The sequence below is a fragment of the Equus quagga genome, chromosome 22 (genome assembly GCF_021613505.1).
Source record: "Equus quagga isolate Etosha38 chromosome 22, UCLA_HA_Equagga_1.0, whole genome shotgun sequence".
Classification (NCBI taxonomy): Eukaryota; Metazoa; Chordata; class Mammalia; order Perissodactyla; family Equidae; genus Equus; species Equus quagga.
The window spans coordinates 9,900,127-9,912,947 of NC_060288.1; the positions used below are offsets into that span (position 1 = coordinate 9,900,127).

At 37.6% G+C, this 12,821-nt stretch overlaps 1 long non-coding RNA gene across 1 annotated transcript in view; it reads right to left on the reverse strand.

Annotated features, from left to right (window-relative positions):
* Positions 1 to 12,821, reverse strand: part of LOC124231600 (uncharacterized) — a 59,691-nt gene that overhangs the window by 42,094 nt on the left and 4,776 nt on the right. Inside the window, exons 3-4 of the long non-coding RNA XR_006886612.1 lie at positions 1,123 to 1,166; positions 199 to 274 (exon numbers count right to left, since the gene is read on the reverse strand). This is a non-coding gene — a long non-coding RNA (uncharacterized LOC124231600). The remainder of the gene's footprint in view (positions 1 to 198; positions 275 to 1,122; positions 1,167 to 12,821) is intronic.

A 12,821-nucleotide genomic window follows, 5' to 3' on the forward strand; every position in this document is an offset into this window, starting at 1 on the left:
TGATCTTGATACTACAGATTTCCTTACCTGATGCCAAATTATTCTTGATGAGTGGTACCAAAACTGTACAACCATTAGACAATCTCATAGGGTTATCTTGGCCAATAATAGATCATTGGATATCCTCCAATGACTATATTGGATTTGTGGAAAAAAGACCTAACACTACTCTCTTTAAGCTGGACAGGAACAGGTTACCTTGGTTAACCAATGCCTGCTTCCAGATGGGTCACCAATGTCACCCAGGGTCCATTTTGGCCCCTCAGTTTCTCCTCTAGGAAAAAAAGATCATTAGATGACTTAATTCAAGTAGAAGAAAAACTGGCCCTTGACTTGACTTTAAAACCTAAATCCTACTGAAGGGGTTCAGGACATGCTACCCTAAAATGTAGGATGGTGGCACATTGAACATTTCAAGCTGAAGGAATTTGAGAAATAGCAGGTGTGGGAAGGATTTTTCTGACCTCCCAAAGCAGGGCATCAGACCCTCATGTAAGAGGTGCCCTCTCTATATCCAGAGGAAAGGAGCACCCTTATCTCCAAAGACATCAAAAGGGCACCAAGAGGAATCTGAAAGAACAGGCCTTGCTGTTTCCTCCAGTTTACTACTCAGCTCATACTCTTTTTGTCCTATGACACTTGTCCCATTTTTTCACAACTCTCCACTCTTCATCAAATCTAGCATTAAAATGCTCAGGTTTAATCATTTCTTCGGGTCTTCACTTCCTTATGAAGGTTCCCATGTCGCATAAAGCTTATACTAAATACATTTGTACGCTTTTCTCTCGTTAATCTGTCTTTTGTTATAAGACCCGCAGTCAAGAACTTAGAAGGGTTGAGGAAAAATATCCTCCTCTACCCTACCCATTCAAGGGGCACTCCAGGTTGCTTTTTTTCCTCCCCAAACCTCTTCACTTCATGCTTTACAAGAGGTCTGAGAAGTAAAATGAATCCTAGAGAATAGCAGATGAGGTAGACAGTGCCACCAAGTCTATGGCATTTCTCACCTGAGAGGTTCATGAAATTAGATAGGCAATGGTGCAGAATGGAGTGGTCTTTGATCTGACATTGGCCCCTCATGGAGGAATAGGTATTCTTTTAGAGGAAGAATGTCATACTTACATCTTTACAGGTGTCTCCGGAATTTTTATTGTTACTAAAAAGATCTAAAAGGCAAACAAAGAAATCAGAAAATCAGACAATTTGGCTAATAATACCAAATCTGATTTTAGATATTCATGTTAGGGATGTGACCTATCGTCTTGATTTAATTTGGGCACTCTTGGCTCTCAGTGAGAAGTGGACTATGAACTCTGAACATGATCCTTCTCTTAGTATATCTGTCTGTGCTGCAGTATTCAGAAGGGTGATCTCCAGAGTCTTAAATGCTCAAGCACAACAGCTGTCCCATCAAATAATTCACAAATAATCATCCAACAAAAAGAGCAGGAAAATCTGATGTTTATGGAGGTTGAAACAAATACCCTCAGAATCTTGGATGTTGAACCAACCATTTCCAGAAATTTGGTACATGACTGCAATACCTCAAATAGCAGGGAAGTTCTAGATTGATCACACAGCCAGATACTAATGGCCTATTATCCTTCATCTCAGACTGAAAAATGGCCGCAAGGGAGGACAATGAAAATCAAAACTGTCTGCCCTCACCTAGTTTGATGTCTGCATTAATATGACTTCACTATTCCATTGTCTTCATTAGCATAATTTTTCTACCCTGGGTGACTCTTGCCCAAGAAGGTAAAAGTTGTAAATAACTTCCTAATTCATCATAGGAACTTATCAAAAGACCCAGCAACTCAAGCAAGTATCAACATACAGTTTAAATTCCAACTCTTTAAATGCCTCATCTCAAAATCCTCATCTTGCTGTTTCCACAAATCCTAAACTCTTATATCATAATAATTACCCAATTCCAGTCAAGTCCCTTCACTAAAAGGCCCACCTTAAACCAGACTTCAAAATCTCAATAAATCAGGACTTCCAGTTCCTTCTCAGAGATGCTTTCCATCAAATTAGCATTCTTACTTACTCTAATAAGCAATAAATTCAGTTATCTGTTACCAAGAAGTTATTTGGGTAATATTTGGGAAGCAAGCATTCTACAAGGACAAAGAGAAAACTGTAAAGCCAACAAAGAAAAAAGGCAGATTACACTAAAGTAATGGCAAGAACACTGAGAAAAAGACTTCTGTTTGCAAAAATAAACGCTGGAAGACAATGAAGTAATATTTTTGATGTGCTGAGGAAACAGAACTGAGAGCCAAATTTCTAAAGCCAGGCAAAACATCACTTACAAGTCAAAGAAAATTAGAGATTTTTCAACATTCAAGCACTTAGAAATCTACTAGTACTAATAGTCCCTTACAAAAAGAATTGGTAAATAAGAAAGAATGAACCTAGAAGGGGTGAATAGGATAAAGAAGCAAGAGTATGCAAAAGAATTGTTAAAATACGCTGGTAAGTCTAAATAAATATTGAATGTGAAAAAAATTAGAATATCAATAATTTTTGTATGTTTTCAAAAGCCAGCTGGCATTCCCTGTTAAAGATAGCATATTTAAAACAAGCATTTAATTCTGCTTCTTCTTGAAACCCCACAAAAATTACAGTCAAAAGACTTTTTAAAAACAGAAAACCCACCAGAATGAAAAGAATGGGAAATATTTCAATAGCAACAAAATGTTGGATACTGAAAAGTAGAAGGCAAGTCCACTGAGGAATATTGGTGATCAATCTGATTTACACCACAGAGCAACCAAAAGTCCAGAAAAATTGCAATGCTAGCTATCTCCGGAAGTATGAAAATGAACAAAAACATAGACTTGATTGGAAGCTTATTTAAGTTAAACTCAACAGGCCTCCTATCATTGCATAGTCAGGCAACTTCTCCTTCCCTCCCCAGCATAAGATTGAAGGCTTAATTTCTGAAGAAGTGAAAAAGGGAGTTTCTTGACTGGAGGGATATCAGGAATAATTGAGCATGGTGGTATTATACCAAAAGTAGAGGATGCCCAGGAAACAGGGCTTCCAGAGGTAAAAGGAATTCCCAGCTTGCAAATGAAAGAAGATCCCAGGGTATCAGTGTAGAAAGCAATAAGTATACCAGAGTAAAGAGCAACCGATCCAGATGGGGATAAGTCAGAAGGTTCCAGAAAAGACTTACGGATAAAAATTATCCTGAGAAAATAACTGATATGTTTACTGACAGGAGATTTAGGCAAATGGGAAAAGGTATAGGGCTGAATTAGTGAGACATCCATTGAAAATTAAGCAACCAACCAAACAAAAACTAATTATTAACTGAAAGGAAAAAAGAAAGTCATGCAAGAAAGGAAAAGTCATCATAGCAAACAACATGATTCAACTGTGAATAATAATTATATACTTGTAGACTGGAGGTCAAAATGGTGGCATAGGCAGACTCTGAACTCACCTCCTCCCATGGACACAGCAAGTTTACAACTACTCTTGGAACAATTACCCCTGAGAGAGAAGTGAAAACTGGATAAAAAGAACCTCCACAGCAAGGGACAGTCCTGACTGAGACGGAAGAGGCAGAAATTCTGGAGAGAAAAAAAAGCCACCTTCACAAGCCATGGTGATTCATGGCCAGCTGGGAGCAATCCTAAATATGCAGCCTTCCCTGGGGGAGTGGAGGACCTGAGTGGGGGGAACATTACTGCTATAAGCATCCTTTCAACACAGCACAACCAAGACGAGTGTCATAATATCTGGCTTTGCTGGCTACTAACTACAATAGGAAATACCCCCAGAAAAACTATGGGACATAAGGGGAAAATATCTGGCTCTTAAAGGGTCCATACACAAATTCACTCATTTCAGAAAGCAAACTAAAATCACCAGAAAGAAAAGTGCACAGTCCTTTGCTGAAAAGAGACTCATCTGATAACCTCTGGGTGCATCTCGGTGAGAGGTAAAACCTCTCCAGGGACTGAGACATTGGCAACAGCTATTATTGTACAGGCGTGTTGATACAGATGCTGGTTGATGCCCTTGGAGTTCTTCCCCTGGCCTGCTAGCACAGGATCTGCCCCAATCACTAGAACACCAATTTAATCCAGCTCAACCAGGGCACGCAGCTCTCCATTGGGACTGGCCCCACCCAACAGCAAGCCCTCAGGTAACTTGTGAGACTGTAGGCTGGATGCCTGCATCTTCTGCAGCTGGAAGTATGGGTCCACCTCTGCAGGGCAGGGCATGCGTGAGCAGCAGGTGGAGTGTGTAAGGCATGGGTGGAGTGTGTGGGGCCTTTGTAGTGGGGCAACTGGGTCCACTGCAAGGGGTTGGGGCATGCGCACAGGGCAAGACCATGTTGATGAGGTGTGTGGCCCTGTGGGCAATGGGGCTTTTCACCTGCAGAAGACTTGTGCTTCTCAAACAGCCACATAGTGGATTGGCCCCACCTTCAAAAGCTAGAGGAAACAAGTGAGTGATCCTCTGCCTGGGGCCAGCTCCACTCAGCTGCAATCCTGAGAGAGCTAACAGCTTTGCAGGCTGGAGGCCTATATCAATTGTAAGCCCCTGAGCCTAGCAACCAGCCACGCTAGGGGTCTACTCACTTAACAGAAAAACTGCAACAAAATATGCTATTAGACCTTGCAGCCAAATGTGCTGGGGCTCCCCACACCCAGTAAAGTGACTGAAGTGTCCATAGCAGCCACATGTAGCTGAGCATTACAACCAGCCAGCCAGGGGTATGGTCTATCCTCCCTGGGCACCTGCAGCAAGAGCAAGCCTGCCATAACAGAAGGACACATGTAGGCCACACAACGGTCACTCCTAGAACATTTGGAACTGGTGATGAGAGGGAAGCACACTGCTGGGCCTCATAAGGCATCTCTTACATAAGACCACCTCTCCAAGATCAGGAGACATGGCTGACCCACTAAATACATAGATGTAAGCACAGAGAAAGAGGCAAATGAGGAGGCAAAAGAATATGCTCCAAGTAAGGGAACAGGACAAAACCCAAGAAAAAGAACTAAATGAAACAGAAATAAACAATCTACCTGACAAAGAGTTCAAACAAAAAGTCATAAGGATGCTCACTGATCTTGGGAGAAGAATGGATGAACTCACTGAGAATGTCAAGAAAGAATTGGAAACTGTAAAAAAGAACCAATCAGAAATGAAGAATACAATACTGAAAATGAAAAATTCACTAGACGGACTCAATAGCAGAGTAGATGATACGGAAGAATGGATCAGCAAGCTGGATGAAAGACTAGAGGAAATCACCCAAGCTGAACAGATAAAAGAAAAAAGAATTAAAAATCATGAGAACAGCCTAGGAGACCTCTGGGACAACATCAAGTTCACTAACATTTGTATTATAGGTGTCCTAGAAGAAGAGAGAGACAAAGGGGCAGAGAATCTATCTGAAGAAATAATAGTTGAAAATTTTCCTAACCTAACGAAGGAAACAGACATCCAAGTACGGGAAGCACAGAGAACAGCAAACAAGATAAACCCATAGAGACCCACATCAAGACACATTATAATTAAAATGTCAAGAATTAAAGATAAAGAGAGAATCCTAAAAGCCACAAGAGAAAGGCATCAAGTTACATACAAAGTAAATTCCATAACGCTATCAGCTGACTTCTCAGCAGAAACCTTACAGGCTAGAAGGGAGTGGCATGAGCTATTTAAACTGCTGAAAGGAAAAAACCTACAGACAAGAACACTCTACCTGGGGGCCAGCCTGGTGGCACAGTGGTTAAGTTTGTATGTTCTGCAGTCTTCCTCAGCAAAAAGAGGAGGATTGGCAGCAGATGTTAGCTCAGGGCTAATCTTCCTCAAAACAAAACAAAACAAAAAAAGAATACTCTACGTGGCAAGGTAACCATTCAGAATGGAAGGAGAGAGAAAGAGTTTCCCAGACAAGCAAAAATTAAAGGAGTTTATCACCAAGAAACTAGTCTTACAAGAAATGCTAGAGGGACTTATTTAAGTGAGAAAGAGAAGACCACAAATAGGAATAAGAAAATTATCAAAAGAAAATCAATATAATCATTGGCAAAGGCAAAAATACAGTAAAGGTAGCAGATCAACTATCTATGAAGAAAATATGTAGGTCAAAAGACAAAAGTACTAAAATTACTTATTTCCATGATAACAGGGTAATAAATACACACACACATAAAGAGGTTAGATATGATATCAAAAACATAAAATGTAGGAGGAGGAGAGAAAAAGAGTAGAGCTTTTAGAAAGAGGTCAAACTAAAGAGACCATCAACTTAATATAGATTGCTATATATGTAGGTTATTATATATGAACCTCATGGCAATCAGAAACCTATAATAAATACACAAAAAATTGAGAAAGGAACCCAACATATTACTAAAGAAAGCCATCCAACCACAAGGGAAGAGAGCAAGAGAAGAAGAAAGGAACTGAGAAGAACTACTAAAACACCCAGAAAAAAGTAACAAAATGGCAATACGCACATTCTTATCAACAGCTACTTTAAACATCAATGGACTAAATGCTCCAATCAAATGCCATAGGGTGGCTGATTGGATAAAAAAAAAGATCCATATATATGCTGCATACAAGAGACACACTTCAGACCTAAAGACACTCACAAACTGAAAGTGAAAGGATGGAAAAAGATATTCCATGCAAATGGCAAAGAAAAGAAAGCAAGCACAGCAATACTTATATCAGACAAAACAGACTTTAAAACAAAAACTGTAACAAGAGACAAAGAAGGGCACTACATAATGATAAAGGGAACAATCCAACAAGAGGATATAAACATCTATGTACTCAACATAGGAGCACCTAAATATATAAAGCAATTATTAACAGACAGAAAAGAAGAAATAGACAGTAACACAATAATAGTAGGGGGCTTTAACACTCTACTTACACCAATAGATAGATCATCCAGAGGATCAATAAGGAAACATTGGCCTTAAACAACACATTAGACCAGATGTAGATATATAAAGAAAACTCCATCCAAAAACAGAAGAATACACATTCTTTTCAAATGCACATGGAACATTCTCCAGGACTGATCACATATTAGGCCACAAAACAAGTCTCAATAAATATAAGAAGATTGAAATAATACCAAGCATCTTTTCTGACCACAACAGCATGAACCTGGAAATCAACTACAGGAAGAAAATCAGAAAAGCTACAAATATGTGGAGATTAAACAAAATGCTACTGAACAACGATTGGGTCAATGAAGAAATCGAAAACTACCTAGACACAAATGAAAATGAAAATATGACATGCCAAAAATTATGGGATACAACAAAAGCGCTTCTAAGAGGGAAGGTTATAGCAACACAGGCCTACCTCAAGAAACAGGAAAAATCTCAAATAAACAGTCTAACAGTGCATCTAAAGGCAATGGAAAGAGAAGAACAAATAAAGCCTAAAGTCAGTAGAAGGAAAGAAATAATAAAAATCAGAGCAGAAATAAATGAAATAGAGACTAAAAAAAAAATAGAAAAAAATCAATGAAACCAAGAAGTTGTTCTTTGAAAAGATAAACAAAATTGACAAACCTGTAGATAGACTTACCAAGAAAAAAAGAGGGAGGGCTCAAATAAATAAAATCAGAAATGAAAGAGGAGAAATTACAACAGACACCTCAGAAATACAAAAGATTAGAAGAGAATACTACAAAAAGCTATATGCCAACAAATTGGATAATCTAGAATAAATTCTTAGAATCATACAACCTTACAAAACGGAATCAAGAAGAAATAGCAAATTTGAATATACCAATTATGAGTAAGGACATCGAAACAGTAATCCAAAACCTCCCCAAAAATGCAAGTCCAGGACCATATGGCTTTCCTGGTGAATTCTACCAAACACTCAAAGAAGACTCATACCTATCCTTCTCAAACTCTTCCAAAAAATTAAAGCAGAGGGAAAGTTTCCTAACTCATTCTACAAAGCCAACATTAACCTGATACCAAAACCAGACAAGGTCAACACACACAAAACAAAATATGAAGCCAATATTACTGATGAACATCGATGTAAAAATCCTCAACAAAATACTAGCGAATCGAATATAACAATACATTAAAAAGATCATACACCATGATCAAACTGGATTTATTCCAGGGATGCAGGGATGGTTGAATATCCACAAATCAATCAACATAATACACCACATTAACAAAACAAAGAATAAAAATCGTATGGTCATCTCAATAGATGCAGAGAAAGCATATTTGACAAGTACAGCATCCATTTGTGATTAAAAAAAAAAACTCTGAATAAAATGGGTATAGAAGGAAAGTAGCTCAACAAAATGAAGGCCATATACAAGAAACTCACAGCTAATATCATTCTCAATGGAGTCAAACTGAAAGTTATCCCTCTAAGAACAGGAAACAGACAAGGATGACCACTTTGACCATTCTTATTTAACGTAGTATTGGAAGTCCTAGCCAGAGCAATCAAGCAAGAAAAAGAAATGAAATGGATCCAAATTGTAAAGGAAGAAGTGAAATTGTCACTATTTGCAGATAACATGATTTTATATATAGAAAACCCTAAAGAATCCACCAAAAAACTTTTAGAAATAATAAATGAATATGGTAAAGTTGCAGGATACAAAATCAACACACACAAATCAGTTCCATTTCTATATACTATGAAGTAGCAAAAAGAAAAATTAAGAATATAACCCTACTTATAATTGCAACAAAAAGAATAAAATACCCAGGAATAAACTTAACCAAAGAGGTGAAAGATCTGTACACTGAAAACCATAAAGCTTTGTTGAAAGAAACTGAAGAAGACACAAAGATATTCCATGCTCTTGGATTGGAAGAATTAACATAGTTAAAATGTCCATACTTCCTAAAGCAACCTACAGATTCAACGCAATCCCTATCAAAGCTCCAACAACATTTTTCACAGAAATAGAACAAAGAATCCTAGAATTTATATGGAACAACAAAAGACCCCAAATAGCCAAAGGAATCCTGAGAAAAAAGAATACAACTGGAGATACCACATTCCCTGATTTCAAAATATACTACAAAGGTTTAGTAACCAAAACAGCATGGTACTGGCACAAAAACAGACACACAGATCAATGGAACAGAATTGAGAGCCCAGAAATAAACCTATTCATCTATGGACAGCTAATTTTCAACAAGGGAGTCAAGAACATACAATGGAGAAAGGAAAGTCTCTTCAATAAATGGTATTGAGAAAACTGGACAGCCACATGCAAAAGAATGAAAGTAGACCATTATCTTACACCATACACAAAAATTAACTCAAAATGGATTAAAGATTTGAATGTAAGACTTGAAACCATGAAACTTCTAGAAGAAAACATAGGCAGTACACTCTTCAACATCGGTCTTAGCAAAATATTTGCAACTACCATGTCTGACCAGGCAAGGGAAACAACAGAAAAAGCAAACAAATGGGACCACATCAAACTAAAACGCAAAGGAAACCATCAAAAAAAGAGAAAAGTCAGCCTAACAATTTGGAGCTGATATTTGCAAACCATTTATCTGATAAGGGGTTAATATCCAAAATATATAAAGAACTCATACATTGCAACAATAAAAAAAAACAATAACGAATTAAAAGATGGGCAAAAGATCTGAACAGACATTTCTCCAAAGAAGATATACAGATGGCCAACAGGGACATGAAAAGATGTTCAACATCATTAACTTTCAGGGAAATGGAAGTCAAAACTACAATGAGATATCACCTCACTCTTTTCAGAATATCTATAATTAACAAGACAGGAAACAACAAGTGTTGGAGAGGATATGCAGAGAAGGGAACTCTCATACACTGCTGGTGGGAGTGCAAACTGGTACAGCCACTATGGAAAACAGTATGGAGATTCCTCAAAAAATTAAGAATAGAACTACCATACAATCCAGCTAGTCTACTGCTGGGTATTTATCCAAGGAATATGAAAACATAAATGCATAAAGATACATGCACCCCTATGTTCATTGCAGCATTATTTACAATAACCAAGACTTGGAAGCAACCTAGGTGCCCATTAAGGGACAAATGGATAAAGATGTGGTATATATATACAATGGAATATTACTCAGCCATTAGAAATGATGAAATTCAGCCATTTGTGACAACATGGATGGACCTTAAGAGTATTATGCTATGCGAAATAAGTCAGAGGGAGAAAGTCAAATACTATATGACCTCACTCATAAACAGAAGGTAAAAACAACAACAATCACAGAGACAGAGATTGGATTGGTGGTTACCAGGAGTAAGGGGGAGGGATGAGGACAAAAGGGGTATTAGGCACATGTGTGTGGTGATGGATTATAGTCAGTCTTTGGGCGGTGAACATGATGTAACCTACACAGGAATCGAAATATAACGATGTACAACTGAAACTTATATAATGTTATAAACCAATGTTACCGCAATAAAATTAAAACAATTATATAGTTGCAGTATCTTAAATACTGAATACTTATATAACGAAATTATAATACAACTGTATAAGAAAAATGCATAGAGAGGGGATGTTTACATATATCTTGGAGAGGATGGAATAAAAGAGAAATAAACCCTCAGCATTCAGAGTGAAAAATTAATAGATAATGCCTAAAAGTGAAAAATCAAGAAATACCAATATTTACATATTGAGAGATGTAAAATTTTAAAAATACCTGAAATTGTTCAATATGTTTGCGTGGGACGTGGAAGGAGGACAGGAGGCAGAGGGCCACTATTTTTGTATAAGTATTACAGAATGCATTGATTTTTTTCTTCTTTTTTCATTGAGGTAAAATTGGTGTAATATACATCATTATATTTCGACTTCAGTGAAGACTACATCATGTTCACTACCCAAAGTGTAATTGCCATCTGCCATCATACACATATGCCCTGTTACCCCTTTCACCCTCCCCTGCCCCCTGCCGCTCTGGAGTCCCCAAAAAATTAAGAATAGAACTACCATATGATCCAGCTGTACTACTTCTGTGTGTTTATCCAAAGAATACAAAAACACTAATTTGAGAAGATATTTGCACTCTTGAGTTCATTGCAGCATTATTCATAATAGCTAAGGCTCAGAAACAACCTAAGTGCCTATCAATAGATGAATGAATGGATAAAGCAGCAGCACAAAGCATCGGGTCTTTAAACTATATGCATTACGTCACGGATGACTATTAAAACAAGTTTTTTATAAGCTGGATTCAAAGTACTGGATAATGATAATAAAGAAGATAGGAGAGAAAGTATTTCTGAGGGAAATTAAAACTAAAATCCTTGTCCTATTCAGGGAGAGCGTAAAAGTACCAGTTAAATACAGACTTTAACTTCCAAATCAACAGAGCTCAATAAAGAGAATAAAGAACACAAGATAAATTCAACCAAAGAAAGGAAAGGAGAAAAGAAAGGGAAACCTTGATGAAGAGAAAACACAAAAGAAGATGGCAGAAATAATTTTTAAAATACCAGTAAACACAACAAATATAAAAAGAGACTCATTGATTAAAATAGATTAATTTTTTAATCAAACTATAAACAGTTTATAGGTTACTCTTAAATAGAAGAAAGATATATATATATTATATAATATATATATACAAAAGACATATTTTTAAAAAGAGTCTTAGAGATTGTCTATTGACAAAAAAAAATTAATAATAAGAATGTTTAAGAACCTGTGAACTTTATGTACCGTAATAACACAGCCTGGTACTGTCCCAAACAAAAAGTGACAGAATTAGAGAAAGAAATTAACAAGCCAGCAAACACGTGCAAAATTTTAACCCCTCTCTCAAAAGCTGGTAAAACAAAACCAAACAATTAAGAATTTAGAATATTTGAAAACCTGATATCAAAGAGAAATAAAGACAGAAATTTGCATCCCAAAACAGACTGAATATTCTCTTTAAGCATGTGTGGGACATTTACTAAAACTGGCCACATATGAAGCCAGGAAGAAGTCTCAACCAGTTTCACAGAACTGACATACTTAAAATTAATTCATACTCATTGCAGAAAATTTGGGAAGTGTAGATAGTTTAAAGCAGAAGATAAAAAGTATCTGTAATCCCACTCTGGCTAGAGTTTAACTTTTTTTTTTTTTTTTTGTAATGGTAAAATTTACGGCATATTTCCTTTGCACTCTGTTTTATTTGCAATGCACCTGGTGTATTTCCGCTATAGGAGCACCAGCCTCCGTGGAGTTTATTTTCCTTACGGAGTCAGCCTCATGGAAAGAATACCTGCTCCTTGCGATAATGTGTGGTTCTTAGAAGAAAATTAATATTCACAGCGGTAATATGTGTTTACCCCTAGGTAAATTAGAGGAAAGAGGAATGAATGCACTGGCAGAGAGGCAAAGAAGAAAGGTATTCGAGATGAAGCAAAAATCAGATTCGCACTCTACTCAAAGGTTCCACGTGCCTTCCTCCCCAGTTCAGTGCCCACAGGAGCCCGCAGGGATAATCCGCATCAACACCTGGATAACGCCTGGGAGGATAGGAACACACATCGCAAGCGGAGACCTGGGGCAGAGGAGGTGCTAAGCAGGGGCCGCGGAAGAAGCTAAAGGACTGGGAGGATGATGATATAGAAGAAAAAGTCAGTATCAATACGGGGCACCCTCAAAGGACTTGAGTCTTCCTCTGCCCCGCCTCCCGTCTCCACATCCCCATGCTCAATAAAGTCACAACTGTCGGCCCTCTGCTACTTGAACCTTTAGGAGAAGGCGCTGTTTAAACCTACAGCCAAGTAGTCCAAGGACAGTCTAGCCCGAGAAAGACGGG